Consider the following 22319-nt stretch of genomic DNA (forward strand, 5'->3'; position numbering starts at 1 on the left):
AAGTACATTCATCTTTGTTGTCTTCATATTGAGTAGGCTGGGGAGGAAGAGGAGGGGTTGGTCTTGCTGTCTCAGGGGTGCAGAGGCAGAAGAGGTAGAGGAGGTGGGAGGGGAGGCAGGAAGGGCGGGCATATGGTATAACTTTGATGGAGAAAAATCTGTGCATAAGTGGACCCGTATTGTTCAAGGGTCAATTGTGTATGTAAAAGCACTCAGATCGGGCTTGAGAAGTGTGTTATTATTCTAAAACGCTAGACAATGCTAGGCTGAAAAATGCCTGCTTTTTTGCTGAGGAATGGGTCACTGTTGAGTTTTAAGGAGGGGAGTGAGGCAAGCAAAGTCTCCTTTAAAAGAATGACTGTGGGCAGTGCTGGGAACCGAGTGGGAGATGGGGGACAGGCCTGAGAGGTATGAATGAGTCAGGGCCCTGCTGCAGGAGCAGGAGGAAACGGCAAGCCTGGGCCACTGGGGCAGGGCTGGTGGAGGACAGACGCTGCCAGCTCAGCTCTAACTGGAGTGGGCCTGAGGCTGGCCGGCCGCTCTGCACCCTATAGCGAACCTTCTGCGCTGGGGAGGGAGCCCCCACCTGCTGGGCTGCTGCTTCATGGTCACTGTGCTGACATGCTCAGCCTGGGGTCAGATTTCTGCAGCTATGCTGGGCCCTGCACCATTTCCCAGTCCTCAGCCTCCTTGGCCTGCAGACCTCAGGTCGGTCCAGCTCAACTCTCCTGCCAGGAGCTTCCTGGACTTCCTCAGGAGAGAAGAAAGCTTCCCCTGATGTGCACTGGTGTGTGAGCGTGTGCACATGTGGGTGTGTAGAGGCAGGTGTGTGAGCGTGTGCACATGTGGGTGTGTAGAGGCAGGTACGTGTGTGTAGATGTGCATGTGTGAGGGTGTGTATGTGTGTGAGGATGTGCACACACATAACAGTACACACCCTTACACGTGCACACACAAGGCCCCCGTGCGCCCCAGCTGCCAGCCCATATTCACTCTTTGAGGAGAGGCCGTGGAGTGTTCAGACTTAATTTCTAGGAAATTACTTCCCCGTCTGCCTGTGGACTTCGAATTGAGAGATTCCAGTTCACCAGACAAGCCCAGCATGCGACCCTCTGCAAGGCAACAGCCCCCGTGTCCTTCTTCAGGGGGTGCACTTACTCATATGTCCTCCTGCCCCCTCTAGGTTCCCAACAGAGGTAGGGACAGTCAGGGAGGGCCACGTACTCTTGGCGGGCCACTGTGGGCACTGTCCTTCACTCAGAGAATGCTTCTTTTGCTGCTTCCATTGGGGTGAGGTCCTTCACCGCCCAGGACCTCCCCAGTCCCTCGAATGATTTCCTAAATGAGGGACTGCTTGGGATGAGGAGTTCAAGCCAAACGTTCTACTCCTAGGACTTATGAAACATCTGTAGAGGGTCACTCCTCAGTCTACAGAGGATAGGGAAAATGCCCACTTCACGCCAACCCCAGAACCATGGGCTGGAAGGATGCGTCCAACCACCTCTGTTCAGGAAGTTCACCTACCCACAATGCGGTCGTCCAGCCTCTGCTAAAACTCCCGCCCATTGGCTGCCTCTTCCCAGGAAACCCCGCCCACTAGCAGATACCTGCTAGAAAAAGCTTGCCAAAATTTGCATTCAGGCATCTTTCATTTGTTTGTCCTAGTTCTGACCTTGGTTCTCCACACCCTATATGACAAATGTGTTTTTCTGCCAAATCTTCTTCCCTTCCTCTGCCAAAATGTCTCTGATTCTTTCAGCCATTGAGTGTAGAGCCTGATTTCACTGTCCAGGGGACTTCCTTAGGCATCCTACTGTTTGCCAAGGTCACACCAAAACTGTCACCCTCCAAATGTGGTCTTCCCCCCAGTTTGGGGCTTGATTCTTCTGCAGCCTATTGACTCTGTTGAACTTTGTCAACTGGAGACCAAGACTGCAGATCTGCCGGCTGGCTTCATTGGGACCTTCTCAGCTGCAATGAACATAGATGCCAACCCAGGCCGAGGGGATTGTATTCTCATGATATGGACTCTCTGAATAAGGGGGCAGAAATGTGACTGGGCTTCAAGAACGAATGAAGCAGGGTTCTAGTTGCCTCTCTTTTCTCTTGCTTCTCTCTGCACCTTCTCGCTGAGTCTCTCTCCCAACCAGCCTCCTCCGCTTCGGGGCCACAAGACAAAACACAGCCACAGTGTCTCCCTAGCTGATGTGCTATGCTCAAGCCACCTGGAGACGCCTGGAATCTGTAAGCCCCAATTCCAAAATCATCAGGAAGTTTCTCTGGCCCAGTTCGGGTCTCTCGCCCACCTTGCACCGATGAGCCACCTGCTGTGGTTGCGGCTGCTGAGCAAAACTGTGAGAAACACGCTCACCTGTCCAGACCCAAAGAAATGGACTCAGGCACAAAGAATAGCGAAAGTGAGACTTTTAATAGAGGTCTTGCCAGATTGGGTGGCTGGTAGGCACACCGGGGGCAGCTACAGCAGGTAATTTATCTCCCAGCATGCAAGTCCCTCCCCCAGTTCCTCATGGCTGAGTACTGTGGGGTGACAATCTTCCTGGACGTTGCCTAAGTGTCATTATCCCCCTTATAAGGTTATACCCTGTCCTCTTCCCCCTCTTAAGTTTCAATTTCCCAATAATGGAAGTTTCTTCCCTTTTATGGGCTGACCCCTCTTCTACATTCTGTTCGTGTATCGTGACCTTCTAGGAGCGTGAGCTGTGCTGTTTGTTACATTCACAGGCTGGCTGCCAGTGCTTAGATTTATCATGCCTTGAAAATGGACCATTTAAAATGTTTTCTGACAAAACCCTATGCAGACAGGGGTAGGTAAGAAAAAGTTTCCAGGGAAGCATTGCTGGGCAATCTTGAATCTTGACTACCTTGTCCAAACAATGTATCACCCTTTCTAGTTCTGTGTCTTTTGCCAATTTGTTGAGTGGTCTGCATGCTACACCTTCATCCTGGCTATCAGCAAAAATGTTGAACAGAACAGAGTTGAGGAGAGATCTTCTACCCACCACTCAATGTTTCCTGCCAGGGGCACATGTGTTTGCTAAGTAAACCATTTGATAATGATTAGTCAGACTACAGAGCCCTGCTTAACTGGCGATAATACGGCCATACTGACACATGGTAGTGTGGAAATGACGTGGCACTATGGAAAATGCTTAGCGTGTAGCAACTGACAAAAGTGGCATACAAAATTAAATCATGAATATACAGGGGAAAAAAGGCTAGAAATATTTTAAAAAGACAGGTAACATGAACTACATTTGGTTAGCACAGCAGGCAGAATTCCGAAAGAGGACTGCTTACGGGTTTCAGCCAGCCTGGATGAGATAACCTTGACTCCAGCTGGCAGGATGAGCTGCCCATGCAGAGATCTGTCTTGTACAGCACCTGCAGGGATTTGCTGGGAATAACCGCTCGCAAGTCCAGGAGGAGGCATAGGTAGAGTTAACATGGCCATGGATGTGTACAAGGTGCTAGGAATGGAATAGAGTGAGTTTGGTTGTTAATTCCTCAATTCCCTTCCAAAGCACCAAAGGCAAGGCAGCCAGTGTGGTAAAGGGAGTATTTTCCGTCCTGTCTGCAGCCCTGTGCTGCTCGGCCAAATTTCACTGACCCCTTCCCGAAGCTGTTTCATTCTCCTCATGTCCAGGGCCCTAGTGAGCCCACAGGGTCTGTCTGTGACTTAGAGAAGGATGCCCCTTCTGGACAGATGCAACACCATGGGCACACAGTGTGGTGTGTGGCAGGCATGCTGGAATCTAGCCCTTGCTCACCTTTCAGCTGGATGTCCTTGCACAGTGGACAACACGTACAACCGTATGCCTGATCCTGGCACAAAGCACAGCCCTTTAGTCCCAGTTCTTCCCCAGGTGATTTCCTCCAGGCCTTAGTCTTCCCTGGACAAGGCCTTAGGCTTTAACAGTGGGGAAGGCTTTCTGTTGCTGCAGCCCTTGGGCGGCTGCTCTCTGGGGTGAGGGCCCAGCTAGCAAGTCTGTGACCACAGGACTGAGGGTATCCCTTCCCCTATGCCCACCTTAGTCACCTCCCACCTGGCACTAGTGGGTCCTCACCAATTTTGTTTGAATTGAGCCTAGTTCATTCTGGAGGTTGAGACTAAACTTCCTTACTGAGCAGGTGTCTTGGAGACCCCTGAAGGCCACAGGCTTATTTTTGCCCTGAGAGCACAGTAAGAGCCTAAAATCGAAGTGATTTTTCTCGCCCTCCTAGATTGACTAAAAGGCCTGGTGGAGACAGGCTGAGGAGTCCTGCACTGACCTCCGAATGTTCTATTAGTTGGGTTTTCACATTCAGAGTATACTGTGGAGATCATCACGTTCTAGTTTTCTGGAAACTTCCTAGGTTTACTCCCTGGTGCATTGCTCCTCCAAGTGATAATTCTAGAAACTCATTCCTTTGCCTTTGGCAATAATAACCCAGATCCCAGGACTCCAAATGGAAAAGAACAGCCTGCATTTCCAGACTTCTGGTGCGGAGTGGGAAGCCAGACAGAATCATTCTGGCTATGAGCTGCAGCGGTGCTGTCCGTGCCAGAACAAATGCATCAAGTCCTAATGATGACTCGAAGCGTGATTAGGATTCAGGTGACCTCGTCAGCACAATCCTCTCTGAGCTATAAAACTGGAAAAAAAATAAGGCAGATTGTGCTTGGGACTAGGGAGCCCCCGAGATGAGTTACAGCCGGCATTTCCAATGCCTGGGAGCCCCCAGGAAGCACCCTTTGGAGAAACCGTAAGTCAGGTTCCCTAAAAGGAACTAAAGATGTGTTCCATTCCACTGTGCAAACCAAATTAATGCTGAATACTGAAGGCCTTCCTTGCCAAGATAGAGTTGGATTTCTATTAGTCATTGAGGGCCATTTGCCCGGATGCAAATGGCCTTGCTGAGCTGGTGCAATGTCTGACTGGAGGTTTTGGGGAGCAGTCAGCCCCGTGCATGTGTATTTAACAATCATCAGAGCTTTCTCTTTTTGGCTTCGAGGCTAAGCTTATTATCCAAGGAACAAATGGAATATGAAGGCTGCCTCAGTGCCGCCAGAGCCCATTAGGAAATGTGCTATGAAGCAAAGGCAGCGCGTTGACAGGGCTGCAGAGAAAGAACTTGGAAGCAGAGGCAGGAAAGGGAGGGCGGCTTCCGTCCCAGCATCCCTGAAATGGCTCGCTGTGAGTTCAGCAAGCCACACTCACACCATGCACCTTCCCCGTGCCTGAGCTCATCTGCAAACACATTACCTTGCAGACAGAACCTCCAAAGGGCCCTATCATCCCATGGCGCATCGTCATTCTCACTCAGAAGCAGAGGACTCGGGGCCTTTTATCTAACACCCAACCAACGTAAACGTCTGTTTTCTGTTCTTCTCCCCTCTACTCTTTAGACAATAAACAAGAACCATCTGACATTTTCCTTAGTTTGTATATTTCAAACTCAATCCAACTTAAGTACCCTACCTGACCCTCCCCAACCCGCCTTCCCTCCCGTGTTCTCTTTCCCTTTGGAGTCCTTACAAACTCTCCCTCTACTTCGATGGTTCAGAGAAGACTGAGAGCTGGGCCTGGGTCTCGAAAGCTTCCTGGTGGTTTTCTACTGCACTCACGTCCTCAGGCACCTGATGGGGTAGAGCCCACCTTTTCAATGTCCCCTCCTCTCCACCACAGCTACCTACTCAGACCACTTGCCCTTTGCACCTGGAACATGACAGTAGCCTCCTAACTGTCCCTGACCACAAGCCACACCCTCTGCCGTCTTTCCTCTATTTGCTGCCAGAATGATGTTTCGGAAATACACAACAGACCTTGTTGCTATCTTCCTCCCTCCCTCCCTCCCTCTACCCCTGCTTTTCTCCCGCCTCTACCCTCCTCTACTTTCTAAGCATCTGCTAGATCAGGCATTGTTCTAGGTTTACAGATCTACAGCGTGGGACAAGAAGACATCGTAGCCTCTGGCTTTTGGGGATCATAGAAACATTTGCTCCGGGGAAATGCTAAGTAACAACCTACACCATTAATTCTTTAAAAACGACTGTGACTCAGGGCCAGGAAGAAGACTTTGTAAAAGGTAATGTGAAAATGTTTTCCCCGCTCAGAATCTTCCAGTGGGATGATAATGATGTGTTGATGCAGGCTCCTTATTGTAACAAACGTCTGCTGGGGGCAGGGGCTCTGTGGGAACTCTCTGTACCTTTTGCTCAGTTTTGCTGTGAACCTAAAACTGCTCTTTAAGAAAGGTCTTCTTTGTTTTAAGTCTCCCAGTGATTCAGCATACAAAACCCATGGCAGAGGGCTGGGCTGAGCTTTTCCCACTTCCACTGTGTTCCCTAAGGTCCGTCTCCCCAGACCACTCCTTGTTTGAGTACCCAATGCTCCCGTGCCCCAGTTCCTTCAACAGCCCCTCTCTACTTCCTGCAACTTCTTTTCCTTCCCTTGGCTACCTTCTCCTTTGGGAAACTCAGATGTCACCTCCTCCAAGAAGCCCTCCCTGATATTACCAGTATGGATTAGGTGCCTCCCCTCTGTGCTCCCAGACCTCCCTCTGCCTGCCACTGTCATTGCATCACCTTGTAACTGTACATATCTGCCACTGCCACCAACTCCCACTGAACTAAGAATGCCCTCAAATAGGGACAAACAGAATCTTTTAGCATAGTTACTGAAACACATGTAGGCTTCAGTAAATGAATGGATGCAAAATAAAGCTAACATTATCTGGTTAGTGAGAATGCTGAGAAAATTTTAGGGAAAGGAAAAAATAGATATCCTTGAGTTTTTACTAAAGTTCCAGAGATTGCAAGAATGAGCTTCCTGACTACCTTTGCCTCTAACAGCAATGCTGCAGTTGAACCTGACAACCCGTTACCATGATGTAGAGAAGCCAGTGCAACAGAAGAGAGGACATGTTTAATCTCGTCTTTGCGACTTGGCTCTCATATCACTAAAAATCGTATTTGTGGGAGGCTGAGGCGGGTGGATCACGAGGTCAGGAGATCGAGACCATCCTGGTTAACATAGTGAAACCCCGTCTCTACTAAAAAATACAAAGAAAAAAAATTAGCTGGGTGTGGTGGTGGGCACCTGTAGTCCCAGCTACTCAAGAGGCTGAGGCAGGAGAATGGCATGAACCTGGGAGGTGGAGCTTGCAGTGAGCCGAGATCGTGCCACTGCACTCCAGCCTGGGCGAAAAGAGCAAAACTCTGTCTCCGGAAAAAAAAAAAAAATCGTACTTGTGATAAGTAAATAAGAGTCATTAAACATCAAATGCAATTGAAATGCTCCGTAAGGCACGCTCCTTGGTTTCGAAACCTCTGTGGATGTAAAGAACCCCCTAGAATAGGAGGTGGACAGTCCTGGGCTCCTGGCTGAGTCCCATCCTCAGTCCTTAAGGTGGAGATCACATTGTGCTCCCTCACAGGTGGTCCGGTGAGACCATGTGGGTGGAAGCACTTTGTAAACATAGGGGCTCAACAAATGCTAAATGTCACTCATGAAATTGCATTCTAAAGCAAATAAACAAGCACACTTCTTTTGTCTAAATAGCTGTGTGTAGCCTTGGAGTTCTGGCTAGGGAGTCACCCAACCTCTGGTGTTGCCCCTTGTGGCAACATCTGAGATGCTGGATAGTAAGTTGGCCTTTTGTAAGGACAGCAGGGTAGGGTCTGTTCTGTAAAGAGCTACAGGCAGCTGAGGACTCAGAACGGCGGACACTGTTTCAGAGACCAGAGAGGTAAAGTGAGGAGACTCCCTTCCTTCTTTCTTTCTTTCCAGAACCTACATTGACCAGAGACTTTGCAGCCAGCTCACCCCTCCAACTCCCTGCCCTGGAGTCCCTGACCTGGGAACTTCTGCATCAGGCTGCTCAAACCTGAACTTGACAAAATTTCAAAGCACCAATTCTTTATGTTGATAAGACAATGGTCAAAGTGCTGAACCTGGAACCTAGATCACTCGATGTTGCCTGCAGCTGAGTCCACTTCTGTCACTCACCCTGCATTTCCCTGCTAGGAGCAAGAGAGAGAAAGCCGGCCAGAAGGCATGGGTGTGGGCTCAGATCTGGTTCCTCCTGTTGCCACTGTGAAAGTTGATCATACAAAGGTCACTGTTGTCATAGGCCAGCAGAGTTAGGAGACCAGGGGAAAAAGCATGTAACATTGCTCCAAGAATATAACTGTCTCCAACCCTGGCTGCTGGAACAAGTGTTGCAACCTGAAACCAGTTTGATCTAATAGCTACTGAAACGACCTGCGGAAATCTAAGACCAGTTTCACCCACCCACCAATCAGAGCTTGCTGGATCCCCAAAACGTTTCCAGCGCTAACGAACTTGCTTTCCTAACGATCCGTTAACATTTCTCATTTTTATGAAACCTCCAACCTTCTCTTTGCTCTTTGGACATACTGAAGACCGCCCAGTCTGTGTGTATGTCCCAAACTGAAATTCTTGCTTCCCAAATAAAACATTTTAAACTTAGAGATTCGTCTGTATATTTTATTTGACTTTGACAGCACCAGGGGCTCTGGCACAAATCTCCTCCTTCCTTCAAGCCCTTTTCTCCACAGTCCCGTGGGTCTGCCCTGAGAAGTCTGATGATGACCCAGAGACACAATGTCACTGGGAGGTAAATTCAGGATTACTTGACAGAATGGCTCACCCGAGGTCACAGAGGCTGCTGGAGGAACACGAAATGGTCTTCACCAAGTGAAGCGTTGTTGGTCTTGGCCTGTGTCTGGCTGGAGAATGTTAAAATTCTGGGGACACGACAGAAAAGGCACAGTTGTGGGGACCAGGCCAATGTCAGCATGAGCAGTGGCTCCAGCCTCCTCCCATGAACCAGCTCTGCGGCCACAGGCAGGTCTGTGTGTCCTGGTCTGTGACCTGGAGTCAGTAACACTGCCTACTTCCCAGGGCTATTTCCAGAGAAGGGAGGGAATGGGTGTGGAACGCCTGCCGTCTGCGGAGCCCTGCATGAAACGTCGCTGTCTTTCTGGCCAGCCCTGAGCCAGGGAAGGGACTAGAAGCGCAGGGGGTGGCTGAGGGAGGCTTTCGGCAGCTCCACCCCAGCCCTGCCCCTCCTCGCCTGCTGAAACACAACCTATGGTTATCGCCTTCCTGGAGATGTTAGCCGCCCCCTCCAGAGGTGGTTCCAAATCCATTTCTCATTTGGCTGATTTAGGAGAGGCTGCAAATCGGTCGCTATGGTTTCTTTATTTTCTCCTGACAGCTTAGGAATCATTTTTCCAATTATTCCCAGGAGAGGAAAAAGAAGTGGAGGAAGCCAGTGTTTGGAATGAGGAGAAGCTCACGGATCTGAAATTGCAACCTCTTCTGCAGGAGACCCGGAGCAACTACTAGGACCCATTGCCTCCCTGTGGGACCCCCGCCTAGCCCCCTCCAGCCAGCCCTGCATGGCTGTGGACCCACTGCAGAAATGTCTCCCACTTAGCGCTCCAGCCTCTCTTCTATTCGGGCAGGCCACAGCTGCAGACTTTGTGCCTGCCATAGCAACCCCAAGCCCTCAAATAAACCCTCCCTCCCAGGCGGCCTCTCTCTAAGGGGAGGAGACAGACAGTGACCAAAAGCAATCAGTTAAATACACAAACAGGATTTAGAGGGTGGAAAGTGACAAGAAGAGAAACATGGCAGGAAAAATGGGGGTGAAATTTTACATGGAGCCATGGGGAAGGCTGCTGAGGAAGACCTGTAGGAGTGGGGGGCTCCCAGACAGGAACTGTGGCCCACTGCACGGATATGAGCAAGTTTGGAAGGGAATGAGTCCCCCCAAGCCTCAGCCTCGGCCAGCCATTCTCAGGTCTAGGCAGGAAAGATGCCAGCTGTCCCACGTCAGCTGAGGTGTTCAAACAGCGGTGTCCCCTCAGCAGGGAGACTGCAGAGGGGATTGAAGCCTTGGGCAGGGGGCTAAAGTAGGCCAATCCTCATTCTGCAAGTGTCCTTGGCCCCTCAGTTTGTTGGCTGTGCAGCGTCTCAGGCACTCCCTGAAGGTCGAGTCTTGGCCGAGATTTCGGCTCACCCCAGTCCAGCTTCTGCTCCTAGCCAGGAATGGCGTTTCCTAACCACACGTCCACGGAGCAGGGAGGTACATCTCCACTCACTCCCATTCCTTCTCCACAGCTTGCCATGGGGCAGTGCTGGGTTTAGTTCCTCTCCTTATTTGGAGCTGGGGTGTGGACAGGTGTGCAGGTGGACAGGCAGCAGCCAAGGTAGAACGCAAGTCAGCCACGGGTGGCATGTCGGGAAGCACCAGAAAGTGCAAAAGTTTGGCATCCAGGGCCTCCCTGGACCGACTGAAATTTGGTCTAAATGTGCTCTTGTACCCACGTGGGAGGGCTCAGTGCCGCCTGGGTCTGGATTTCCTGGAGATGGGATTTCAGGGAGCAGAGGACGACTCTGGATGAGTGACCTAGCCGTAAGTGAGAGTATTTACTGAGCCCAGCAATGGGCAGAGCATGGTTCTGGGGGTGGCTGGCTTGGGGGCAACACAGACATGTAAACAGTTGTCTGTGTGAGTGGAGGGGGCAGAAGTTGATAAGATCAGGGAGTGACGGGCAGGAGGGTCTGGGAGCTCATTTCTCATAATTAGGTGTTTTCATGGTAGCTTTGTGCTGCTGCCAGCAGAACCCCTTGTTTGGATGAACTTGTAGTGGGGTGATATTTTAATCTCCCATATTCTGTTAGTTTGCCAGAGCTGCCCTAACAAAGTACCACAAACTAGGTGGCTTGAAGCAATAGAAATTCACTGCCTTGCAGTTCTGCAGGCCAAAAGTCTCTGATCGAGGTGAGAGCAGGGATGGGTCCTGCTGGGGCTGTGACCGAGACTCTATTCCAGGCCTCCCCAGCTCTGGATGGTTTTCTGGCCACCTTTGGCATTCCTGGGCTTCTACATGTGTCACCTCAATCTCTGCCTTCGTGTCCACATGGCAGTCTCCCTGTGTGCGTGTCTGTGTCCACATTTCCCCTTTTTATCAGGATACATTCATATTGGATCAGGGCCCACCCTACTCCAGTATGACATCATCTTAACTTATCACATCTGCAATCACCCTAATTCCAAATAAGGGTCCTTTGGAGGCACCGGGGCTTAGGACTTTGTATTTGTTTGCCAGGACTGCCATAACAAAGTACTGCAGACCCAGGGGCTTAAACAATAGAAATGGATTTCTCCCAGTTCTGGAGGCTGGAAGTCCATGACCAAGGGGTTCGCAGGGCTGGTTTCTTCCAAGGTTTCTCTCCTTGGCTTGCAGAGGAACATCTCCTCCCCGTGTCTTCACCTGGCCTTTCCTCCAGGTGTGGCTATGTCCATATCTTCCCTTCTCGTAAGCACTCCAGGCAGATGGGATTATAGCCCACCCACATGACCTCATTTTAACTTAATTACACTACTTTTTAAAGGCCCTTTCTCCAAATGCAGTCACATTCTGAGGTACAGGGGTTAGGGCTTCAACATATGGATTTTGGAGAAACACAATTCAGGTCATAAGACTTCAACATACCTTTTTGGGGGAAACAGTTCAACTCATAACACACACTGTGAAGCAGTTTTACCTCTTGCTACAAACATTTCCTCAGCTCCCATTCTGTGCTGGGCACCGTGCTAGAGGTGGGGGGAGCCGTAGCATCACCCTTCCAGGAGCCCCGTCTGCAATGGGTGGCAGACCAGTTGTGACTGTAGCTTGTGTGACAGCTGCCAAACTAGAGGCCCAAGGGTAAGGGGCTGGGAGAGCTGAGAGGGGCCACACTCACTCAGCGGGGAAGTGAGGCAGGAAAATGTAACTGGACAAGGCTGACTGGGAGGCGGCCAGACCAGCAGGAGGGTGGGGGCGGGTGGGGGCGTTTCAGGCAGGGGAGCCACACTTGCAGAGGCTCAGCAGCACCAGGGAGCCTGGCACATTCTGGAAACTGCAGGTAGGTGTGTGGCAAGAGCACAGGGAGATGAGTCCCCAGCAGGGCCCAGCTGTGGGGAATGATGTCCACCTGGCTACAGGTGCTGGGATTTAACGGCTAACCCAGGAGAGTGTGAGCTGGTCAGATTTGATCAATGAGTGTCTGAATGAACGAACGAAGTGAACCATTAGTCAGGCTCATATACATGCTAGATGTTGCCGAGAGTTCAGAACAAAATAAAAGTAACAACCAATCACGCAGAGGGCCAGAAAGGCAAAGTACTGCGCCCAAAGTCACCTTGCTAGGATGTGGCAAAGGCAAATACGAAGCTACTTCATCAGACCCTGGAGCTGGTGCTCCACGCTGTGCCGCCTCCATCTCCCTGTGTTCCACCCTCATTCTCAAACGGGAGCCACTTCCCGAAAGAAGACTGCGAAGGCCTCGTCCCGGAATCCCAGTGGCTTCCCTGCCCCCGGGTAAGGGTTAGGGATTAGGGGCACGGGAGGCTCTTTCTCCCAAAGCAGTGCCACCCGGTGCATTTCCTGACCTGGTCGTTACGGAGCCCTGGGAAACTGATACCCCACCAAAGACTTGGCCCTTCAGCCCCTCTTGCTTCCGGGCCCCTCATCTGCTTGTGGCTGCTCTGCTCCCAGGGGCTCTGGGACCACTCCTGGACTGAGCTCTCCTGTCCCATGTCCCGTGTTCCATACCCCACCACGTGGAGGAGAGGATCCCTTAGGCCCCACTCACCAGCCCAGACAGCCCTAAGCAGTGGCCTCGAGGAGAGTCCCTCACAACCCCATATGCCATTTCCTCTCTGCAATCTTCCTTCACCCTCTTCTCTGCCTGCTCTCCAGCCGCTTCCTCTGAACCTTCCGGGCGTCTGTGAGGCCCTCCTGTCCTGGATCCCCAGCACCGTGACCCAGTTCTGTGGTGCGTGTCTCTGAGCGCTCCTGCAGGCAGGGCTCGGAGCTCCCATCCCTCCCCTTGCTCCGTTTCTGTGTTCGGGGAGGAAAGAATGAATGGAAGTTGTGAGAAACTAGTCTGGGCTCACATGTCCAGCGGCCGGCATTGACTAAACAGTCCTGTGCCAGGCGCCTCACTTGCCTTGCCATTTTTTTGCAGCGTAAATCCGCCCTTTATTGCCTCCAAAAAGCTATTTTCTACAGCTTTACCCAGGTGTAACTGATATTTAATGAAGCAGTACAATTTGATGAGTTTGACATGTCTACACCTGTGAAACCGCCTCCAGAAGCCATGTGCCCCTCTGTCGCCTGTCCCTCCTGCCCCTGCGTACCCTCCCTCTCCAGGCAGACTGTGATCTGCCTCTGTCACTGTGACGAGTGTGCATTTTCTAGAAACTTATCTGAATGGAATCATGCAGCACACACTCTTCTTCCATCTAGTATAAGGAGGTGATGTGGAACTTTCTAAGAAATGGTCAAACTGTTTTCCAAGGGGGCTAGGCTGTTTTCTGTTCCCGCCAGAGAGGAGTGGGGAGGTGGGGGGGCGTCTGCCCCCCGCCCCCCCACCGCCATTACTGATGGTCACTGTAGCCGTGGGCGTGTGGTGGCATCTCACTGTGGCTTTCGTTTGCATTTCCTGGTGGCGGATGACCCCGAGGTTTGGTTCTCACGGCCTGCCCGTGAGGTAGGAGGTGTTGGCCCGGTTTCCCAGGGAGGAGGCTTAGGAGCAGATCCATGGGGTAACCTGCCCGAGGCCACCCCATCCCTGAATGGGAGAACCGAAGTTGTCCCTGTTGCTCACCTTCTTCTTTCCTGAGCTGGCAGATCCCCTGTGACCCCATCAACTCTGAGCCCCACCGGGTGTCCAATTAGGGCAAAGGGATCATCTGAGGGAGGAAGAGGCAGCCGCGGGCTTGCTCCCCCAAGACTCTCTCTCTTCAAAAGCAACAAAGGTGCCTGGCCCTCAGCACGGAGCCTGGCCAGGGGCCCCTTCTTTTCTATCAGCCTCAGTTCACTAGATGCCCACAGCGCGCTCCTCTTCTATCAGCAGGAGCAGAGGCCCCCCGCTCCCCACGAGCCCCTCCAGCCCGGCTCCCTCATCCCTGGAGAGGATCCCAATCTCCTCAGAACTCCGAATCTCCTCAGAACTCACCCTCCCACGTCTGTCTCTGCTGTGGAGACTCCCGAGGCTGGGACAAGTGGCTGGAGGCATCCCCCTCAGGGGCCAGTGGCAGGAGCGCCTCTGGGGCGGGGCAGCCACCTGGGGAAGAAAAGGGAGGGCCACGGGGCCCTTGGGTGCCTGTCCCGCCCCCCCCACAGGGCCAGCTTTCCTCTCAGCACACAGGGCTGTGTCCCTGCACGGATCAACCAGACCCCAGAGCAGGGGAGTTGACAGCTCTGAGATAAGCCTGTGCCCCCCACCCCAGTCATGGGGTCAAATCTAACTTTAGGGGTTTCTCAGCCAAAATGCCCTTTGCCACCAGGACTGTCCCAACAAAGGCCTGTCCCTCTTCCCTTGGCTACTCTTTCTCTTGGTCTTGGTCCTTATTGCACCCTCAGCAGCACAGGCAGGCTGTGTGTGTGTGTCTGCACTTGCACGCATGGTGCGGAGTCATTTGGGCCTGAGTTCTGCGATTGAATCTGTTCCCCTGCAAGGCTCTGTCCCGTCAATGAACTCTCTGCGCTTTGGTTGACTTCACTGCATAACGGCCATGACGCAGCCTGGACGCTGGGAGTGATGAGTCAGTTAAAGGGGGAAGTGTCACGTCAAGCGCCTCTGCCTGAACTTGCACCAAGCAGGCACCTCCACAGGTTTTCTCCCCACTTGTGCCCCTTACTTTTGCCCTGGCCTGAGTCCTGAGTCAAGGGAGGGAATGGAAGGTCTGTGGGTTGGTTCCAGGCAGGGGGAGAGCCCTGACCAGATGAGGGTTCTGAGCCTGGGGTCCATCCCGACAGCGGGGGACCTGCAATGCTGGGCCAGGAGCCCGAACTTCAGGCTGCCAAAGGTAGACTAACTCAGCAGGGGCGAGTTCCCAGGGCCTGTGTCCCCTTCCTTCTCCTCACCTCCAACAGCAAAGGGAGGGGTCAGCGGCTGCCTGCCTTCGATAAATCTGAGAAGGAGCCCGGCCCGCTTCCAGATGTAGAAAACAGCTGACTTGCGCTCGGAGTTTTGTAGCTGCTTTGACTCAAAGCAGCATCACCCCCACCACACCCCAGTGCAGAGGAGTGAACCGGCGCTGAGTCACAAAGCACAGCCCCAAACCTGCCCTGGGCCACAGCCCGCCCACCGCCCCCCCAGCTTCCTGAGATTGGCTCGTGGGAGCAGAGACCTGAGAGATGAGGAGGGGCACTGAGGTCTGGGAGGAGCATGCTAAGCCCGTGGGATGGCAAGAGCAAAGTCCCCCAGCAAGGGACAACAAGGGACAAGAGACAGGCCAGGGCAGCCATGCCTGAGACTGAGCCTGGAGGATGATGGGCAGCAGGGACTGTCCAGAGCTTTGCTGACCAGAGATGAGTTTGGTTCTAAGAGCCACGGAAAACCACCGGAAGGTTTTAGGCTGGGGAAGGGCAGGATCTTCCTGTTCTAGAACGGCACTGCTGGCCAAGCGCCGTGGCTCATGCCTGTAATCCCAGCACTTTGGGAGGCCGAGGAGGTTAGGAATTCGAGACCAGCCTCACCAACATGGTGAAAACCCATTTCTACTAAAAATACCCAAAAAATTAGCTGGGTGTGGTGGCACGTGCCTGTAATCCCAGCTACTCAAGAGGCTGAGGCACGAGAATCGCTTGAACCCAGGAGGCAGAGGTTACAGTGAGCTGAGATCACACCACTACACTCCAGCCTGGGTGACAGAGCAAAACTCCATCTCAAAACAAAAAAATAAAAAGAAAGAAAGAAAGAAAGAAAGGCACTGCTGGCTGTGCAGTGGAAACCAGTCTACGGGAGGGCAAGAGTGGAAGAGGCCATTGCAGTCAGTCAGGCCAGACGAGATGTTGCTCTGGCCGGGCCATGGCAGTGGAGGCGGGAGGAGCGTGGGGTGCAGGATGCATTCTGGCTGCAGAGCGGGTTTCTTGGGGTGCTGCTACTGACATTTTGGACTGGAAGACACTTCACTGTGGGATCTGGCCTGTGCACTGTAGGGTGTTTAGAAGCATCCCTGGCCTCAGTCCACTAGACACCCATAGCACCACCCACCCCCAGTTAAGCCAATAAAACATGTCTTCAGACATTGCCAAATGTCCCCTGGGGGCCACAGTCACTCTGGGCTGAGAACCATTGCTGCAGAGCCTGCAGAACTTAGGGCTAGATTGTGCATGGATTTGGAGTGAAAGGGAGAAAACAAGCACTGCCAGGGGTTTCTCATCTCAGCAATTAAGCGGGGGCAGTTACTGAGTTCAGGAAGCCTTGGCGCCAGCGGCTGTTGTCAGGTTGAACGCTGGAATCCAGTACTGGAAACCAGAGTCCGGAGCTCAGGGAGGGTCTGGGTTGAAGGGAGAGATGGGAATGTTGCTGGGGTGCGGCTTTCCAGGGACAGAGTGTGGACAGAGAAGAGCCAAAGAGACAACTCCAATGTCACAGCCTCAGAAAGAGCGGAACCAAGGCCAGTGGGCCTCACAGGAGCCAGGGGAGACACCTGCAGGAGCCGTCCGCTGGGTCAAATACCGGGAAGTCTGAGTAGCATGTGGACAGTGAGCTGGGTGAGGAAGGAGGGAAAAGCTAAGCCCCTTCCCAGCTGCAGGCTTCCTACCTGCAGCAAGCTCAGGACGGCAGAGGCAAGAAGCCTTCATTTTAACTCAGATTCTGGACGGAACATTTCACCTTCCTGCAGTGAGACAGTTTTTATTAACTAAGAGCAACCAGAAAAGTTATAGGATTGCCTGAGTTTGCAGCAGTGGCCAGGGAAGAGGTGATTCCACCGACTAAATCGGGAGTTGCTTTGTGATTTGATCCTAAAAGTGCTGTTAATTCAACGCATTGGCCACATTTGTCTGAAGGAACAAGGCCAGGGTGGACAGAGCTGCTGATGGAGGACCTGTGATGGCCTGGAGCCCAGCCCAGCTTGTCAGCTGTAGGTGGGACTTCCCAGACCCATCCAACGCAAAGCTCCGCCACAGAGAGGAGACAGCCATGAACTTGAGTACAGGTAAAACAAAGCAGAATTAGTGAGTGCTACCATCAACCTACATGCTGAACACTGGGGAGAATAGAGAAGGAAGCCACGAGTCTGACAGGGGTGAGGAAGGGTGGAAACCAAGGAGGGCTCCTCTGAGGAGGTGACACTTAAACTGGGCCTTGAAGGCAGAATTTCAACAAGCAGAGAAAGGAAATCATTTTTCATGAGTTTTTAGCGTACTCCCTCCAGTAACTCTCCTCTCCCCCAACTCAAGTGGACTATTGTGAAGTGGCCAGAACAAAGCTAGGCCCTTTCTTATCTAGATTTTTCCATTTCACATGCAAAAGGGAAAAAAAAATCACCTCTGATTCTTCTCCGTGGGATGTTTCATTCTAAAAAACGAATTCATTCAACATTTATTTATTAAGTACCAACTACATACCAGGCACGATTAGCATTATGTGTTTTAACTCACTTATCCTCCGTAGTCCATGGAGGGGCATACCAATATTATTCCCATTTTACAGATGAAGCAACTGATGGACAGAGAGATTAAGTAACTGGCCCAAAGTCTCACGGCAAGTACCCGGCAGAGCTGGGATTTGGGCCCACCTGTAATAGTTGGGCTCCAGAGTCTGAGAGCTGCACTATTACTCTCCATGGCCCTTCTTTCATGGAAAACTCAGGGCAATTGGCCATTTGCAAAGGAGGAAGGAAATGCACCTGCCGCTCCTTTGATCATCTATGAACAGGTGCAATACTTCCGCAGGTCTGAGGCCGTTCATTTCATGCCACCACAACTGGCTTCATGGCTCCAGTTTGTGGTCAAAGCTTCTGCTCCCACCACTTCTGGGGCTAAATTGTGGGAAAAGTGAAAGCCAATGTAGCAGGCCTGGGGCAAGGGCTGATCTCTCCTGAAAACCAGGAGACAGCTTGGAGAGCCTGGGCTCCAGACAGGTCTCTATCACAGGCCAATTGGACTTGCCTTGCAGGACCTATGGGATACTGCAGGATGAATGAGCTAAAACTCCCCACGGTCACTCCAATGCTAAGAGCCATATGGCTGGTCCTCTCAGCCTCCCTTGACTTCTCTCTTGTCCACATGCCCCACTGGGTCCTCCCAGCCACCCGTGCCCTGCCATGCAATCAGGCATCCAGCTCCTGCTGACCTTCCTGTCTCCCCTCCATCACCTTATTTCAGGTCCTCAGCATTTCTCACCCAAGCAGTTGCAATAACTTCCTAACCAGTTTCACAGTCTCCAGGCCTGCCACCCCCTAAACCATCTTCCAACTCCCAATTCATTTCTTAAAGTGAAGCTTTATTGTATGACTTCCCCTCTCAAGAACCTTTGGTGGCTCCCCAATATCCTGCTGAAATAAGTATAAACTGCTCAACTTGGGAATCAGGCTTGCATTCATCCATCCCAGGCCACCAGCCTCCTCTCTTACTGATCCCCTGCACCTCCTTTGATGTGTGCTTACCCATCCCCTTGCTGCCCCTGCCCCCCACGATCAGCCCCACAGCTTTCTCTCCACCTCTCCATGTCTGAATCTGTTATGATCCAGCTCAAGAAAGACTTCTCGGACCACCCTAGATGAAAGCAATCACTTGCTTTGAATTTCTGAGGCTCCTTTCATCAGGTATATGCTGCCTTGTTTGATTCCCCAGATACCCATGAGTTGCCTAAGGCCACCCTGGTGCTCTTCTCCCTGCCCTGCATAGGCTGGGCACAGAGGCAGTGAGAACAGTGTGACACAGGCTTTGAGACCACCAAGTTCTAGCTCTGTCACTTGCAAACAGCTTTACCTGGAGTAAGTCTTGAAATATCTCCTGTAACGTTTCCTCTTCTGTTAGGTAGAAATAGAAAACTACTTCCCAGGCTCTATGAGAATTAAATGGGGGCGATGCATGTAAATGCTCAACAAATGACTAGGAGGAGAAGGGAATGCCCAAGGGAGATAACCTCCCCTCTGTTCTTTCACATTTGCATATATAGTTTCACAGGGGGTTTTTTTCCTCCTAGGAAAATTAGATCCTGACACATATTCAAGGAACCTGCTGCAGCTGTTTCTCCAAGAACAGAGAGCCTGGGGATGTCCCATCTTCAGCCCATCAAGTCCCAAGTGCTTAGTCACCTGCTCAGCCCAGACATGAGGGATGCCATCAAAGAAAAGCAAACAATAACACACCCGTGACAAAGCCATTTACTAAATTAATAGAGGCAAGGAGCATAAAACCCTGAAAGAACGATTAAACCTTGCATTTGCTCCAAGCCTATTCCTTTTCCACATCTGCATTTGCCAGGTCATCTGCTCCTAACAGTCTTATCCTTTTTGTGCCATGAACCCCTTTGGTAGTTTGGTGACTGCCAATAACAAATCAAATAAAATAATACATAGAATTACTGTCTTAATCTGTTTTCCATTGCTATAACAGAATATCACAGACTGGGTAATTTATTTTTTTAAAGAAAGGTTATTTAGCTCACAGTTCTGGAGGCTGAGAAGTCTAAGAGCATGGCACCAGCCTCTGGCGAGGGCCTTTGTGCTGCATGATGATGCATCCCAGCATGGGACATGGTGAGAGAGCAAGAGCGAGAGAGCCAGAGAGAGCTCCATGTTATAACAAAATCACTCCTGTGATAATGAAACTACTCCTGTGATAGTGACATTGACCCATTCGTAAAGGTAAAGCCCTCATGAATCCATTAATCCATTCAAGAGGGCAAAGGGATTAGGTTTCTAAAGCCCTAACTTCTGGGGGATACATTCAAAACATAGCAATTATGAAATAAACCAGCTACTATATATTGAAAGACAGTGGCTCATGCCCTTAATCCCAGCACTTTGGGAACCTGAGGCGGGAGGATCACTTAATCCCAGGAATTCAAGGTTGCAGTGAGCTGTGATCACACTGCCCTCCAGCTGACAACAAAGTGAGACCCTATCTCCGTACATACATACATACATATATAAAATATATTTCTGAAACGCTGAGGAGTCTGAGAGAATTGAAATTAAGTAGGCAGGGTTTATCCTCAAGCCTGATGTGACTTCTATCTGAGTTGTAGAAAAAGGGGCCACATTTAAAACTAAGGAGGAATTAACAGGCAGCTTCATAAACATTTCAGACTCCCATGACCCTTGAAGTGAAGTGAATTGACTCTATGGGGGTAGGGGAGGGGTCTGTGAAGATGCTGTGACCATTAGCCACATCTTCACCAGGGCTAGGGACATAAGCAGCCTTGGCCAAGGGAGTACATCCCAGTGCCAGGCCCTGGGACAGAGACACAAACCCACTGTGACACCTTTCACTCCAACAGACCTGCTGCATGCTATTCATGGCCATGTGACCCACAGAGGTGCACAGAGCCCCGCACTTACAAGGTTCCTGCAATTGCTTTGATGTTGTCATCATGTTAAAACATTTATTTTTTTTTTTTTGAGATGGGATCTCGCTGTTGCCCAGGCTGGAGTGCAGAGGTGCAATCATGGCTCACTGCAGCCTCTACCTTCCCAGCTCAAGCAACCCTCCCTTCTCAGCCTCCCAGATAGCTGGGACTACAAGTGCATGCCAACACACCCAGCTAATTTTTAAATTTTTTGTAGAAATGGAGTCTCACTCACTACATTGCCCAGGCTGGTCTCAAACTCCTGGACTCAAGTGATCCTCCCACCTTAGCCTCCCAAAGCACTGAGATTACAGGCATGAGCCACTGAGCCCTGCCAAAATTCCTAATAATTTTTGAACAAGGGTCCACACATTTCATTTGGCACTGGGCGTCCCAAACTATGTAGCCTGGTCCTGATGCCATGACAGGAGGTTTGCCCTGTGGGTCACACGAGGAACGCTCTGCCTTCTGGAACCCCTGAGACCGGGCGGGGGGGGCAGATTAGCATGAGGACGGGTCCTTTGGGTCACTGGCTGAGCCTCCCCAGGTGGGAGTTCCGCACCAAGGACCTAGGACTAGGACTAGGACTAAAATGGTAATTAGTACGAGAGCTGTGCTGATTATTAATTTGAGGTTGTTGGTTTGGAAAGCTCATGGTAAGGGCAACAGTAAGGTGATTTCTAGATCAAAGAGGAGGAATGTAATGGCTCGTAGGAAAAACATTATAGAAAAGGGGGGTTGCCTGGATTATCTGGCACTGCCCCGGGAAAAGCTTGGGAGCAGATGGCTCCCCCACCCCGGCTCAGAGTAGACGACAACTCCTCAGGCTGCCCAGACTGAGGGAAATGTCACTTAAGAGTGCCCAGGCCTCTCTGCTTGGATGCTATGCTTAGCAGCCATGGGAGCCAGGCTCCAGGGGGGCGCCCAGTGATCCCATTTCCTGGCCCTCACAGCCTGCTCCTGGAGTGTGGACTCAACTCAGTAAACACAGCCACAGGGAGGGCATGTCACTTCTGAGGTTAGGTTATAAAGGACACTGCAGCTTCTGCTTTGGTGGCACTGTCACTTGCTACTCCCAAATCACTTACTCTGTGGAGTCAACTGCCCTGGAGACAGCTCTATGGAGTCTGGAGGTGGCTGGGGGTTCCCTGGGGGCCCCAGACAACAGCCATCCTGGAACTGAGGACACCAGCCACCAGCCATGGGAGTTCCCCATTTTAGAAATGGATCCTCCAGCCTTCCGGGATTTCAGTGATGCAGATCTAGCCAACAACTTGGCTACAGCCTCCCAGGAGGCCCCGAGCCAGAGGCACCCAGCTAAGCTGGGCTTCCGACCCTCGGAAACTGTGTAAGATCATAAAGCTGTTGTAAGCTGCTAGGTTTTGGGGTACTTATTAAGGATCCATAGGTAATGCATCAACCTCCAATTTCTCACTTCCCCACCCCCACCCCCAGCGGTCCTGAGCACCTAGAAGAAGAGCCAGGACATGATCCACGTGGTCACTCCAGCATGGCCAAGCACAGGCAAGCATCTGCAGAGACTTCCGGAAGGAATTGCGGAGAAGCATCTTTGAAGGATGCTAGAGGCCTCCAGGTGAAGATAGAACCAGAGGATAGGATTTGCTTCAGTAATGGTGATTGGGATCACTCTTTTCTTCTTGAGATGCTCTGGCCAGGGAAAAGATGAATCTGACACCTGTTATATCCACTTATCAGTTTAATTCTCTCCAAGTAAATATTATGAAGTTGTAATATGATCCTGTGGCCCCTGTTCAAGAATTTTGGCTCATGCCTGTAATCTCAACATTTTGGAAGGCCAAGGTGGCAGGATCACTTGAACGAGACCCTGTCACTATAAAAAATTTTAAAATTAGGTGGGTGTGATGGTGTGCACCTATAGTCCCAGCTACTCTGGAGGCTGAGGTG

At 51.4% G+C, this 22319-nt stretch overlaps 2 long non-coding RNA genes across 2 annotated transcripts; both read left to right on the forward strand.

The window, feature by feature from the left end:
* The first annotated feature begins 5842 nt into the window (after positions 1-5842).
* On the forward strand, positions 5843-8479 carry LOC106992835 (uncharacterized). The gene is made up of 2 exons (XR_001438916.3): positions 5843-6087; positions 7791-8479. It is a non-coding gene; the product is annotated as an uncharacterized LOC106992835 (long non-coding RNA).
* Positions 8480-10364: 1885 nt separating this feature from the next.
* LOC144333919 (uncharacterized) lies at positions 10365-19378 on the forward strand. The gene is made up of 3 exons (XR_013403067.1): positions 10365-10446; positions 16883-17031; positions 19026-19378. It is a non-coding gene; the product is annotated as an uncharacterized LOC144333919 (long non-coding RNA).
* The last annotated feature ends 2941 nt before the right edge of the window (positions 19379-22319 follow it).

This window comes from Macaca mulatta, chromosome 13 (genome assembly GCF_049350105.2).
Source record: "Macaca mulatta isolate MMU2019108-1 chromosome 13, T2T-MMU8v2.0, whole genome shotgun sequence".
NCBI classification, from domain to species: Eukaryota; Metazoa; Chordata; class Mammalia; order Primates; family Cercopithecidae; genus Macaca; species Macaca mulatta.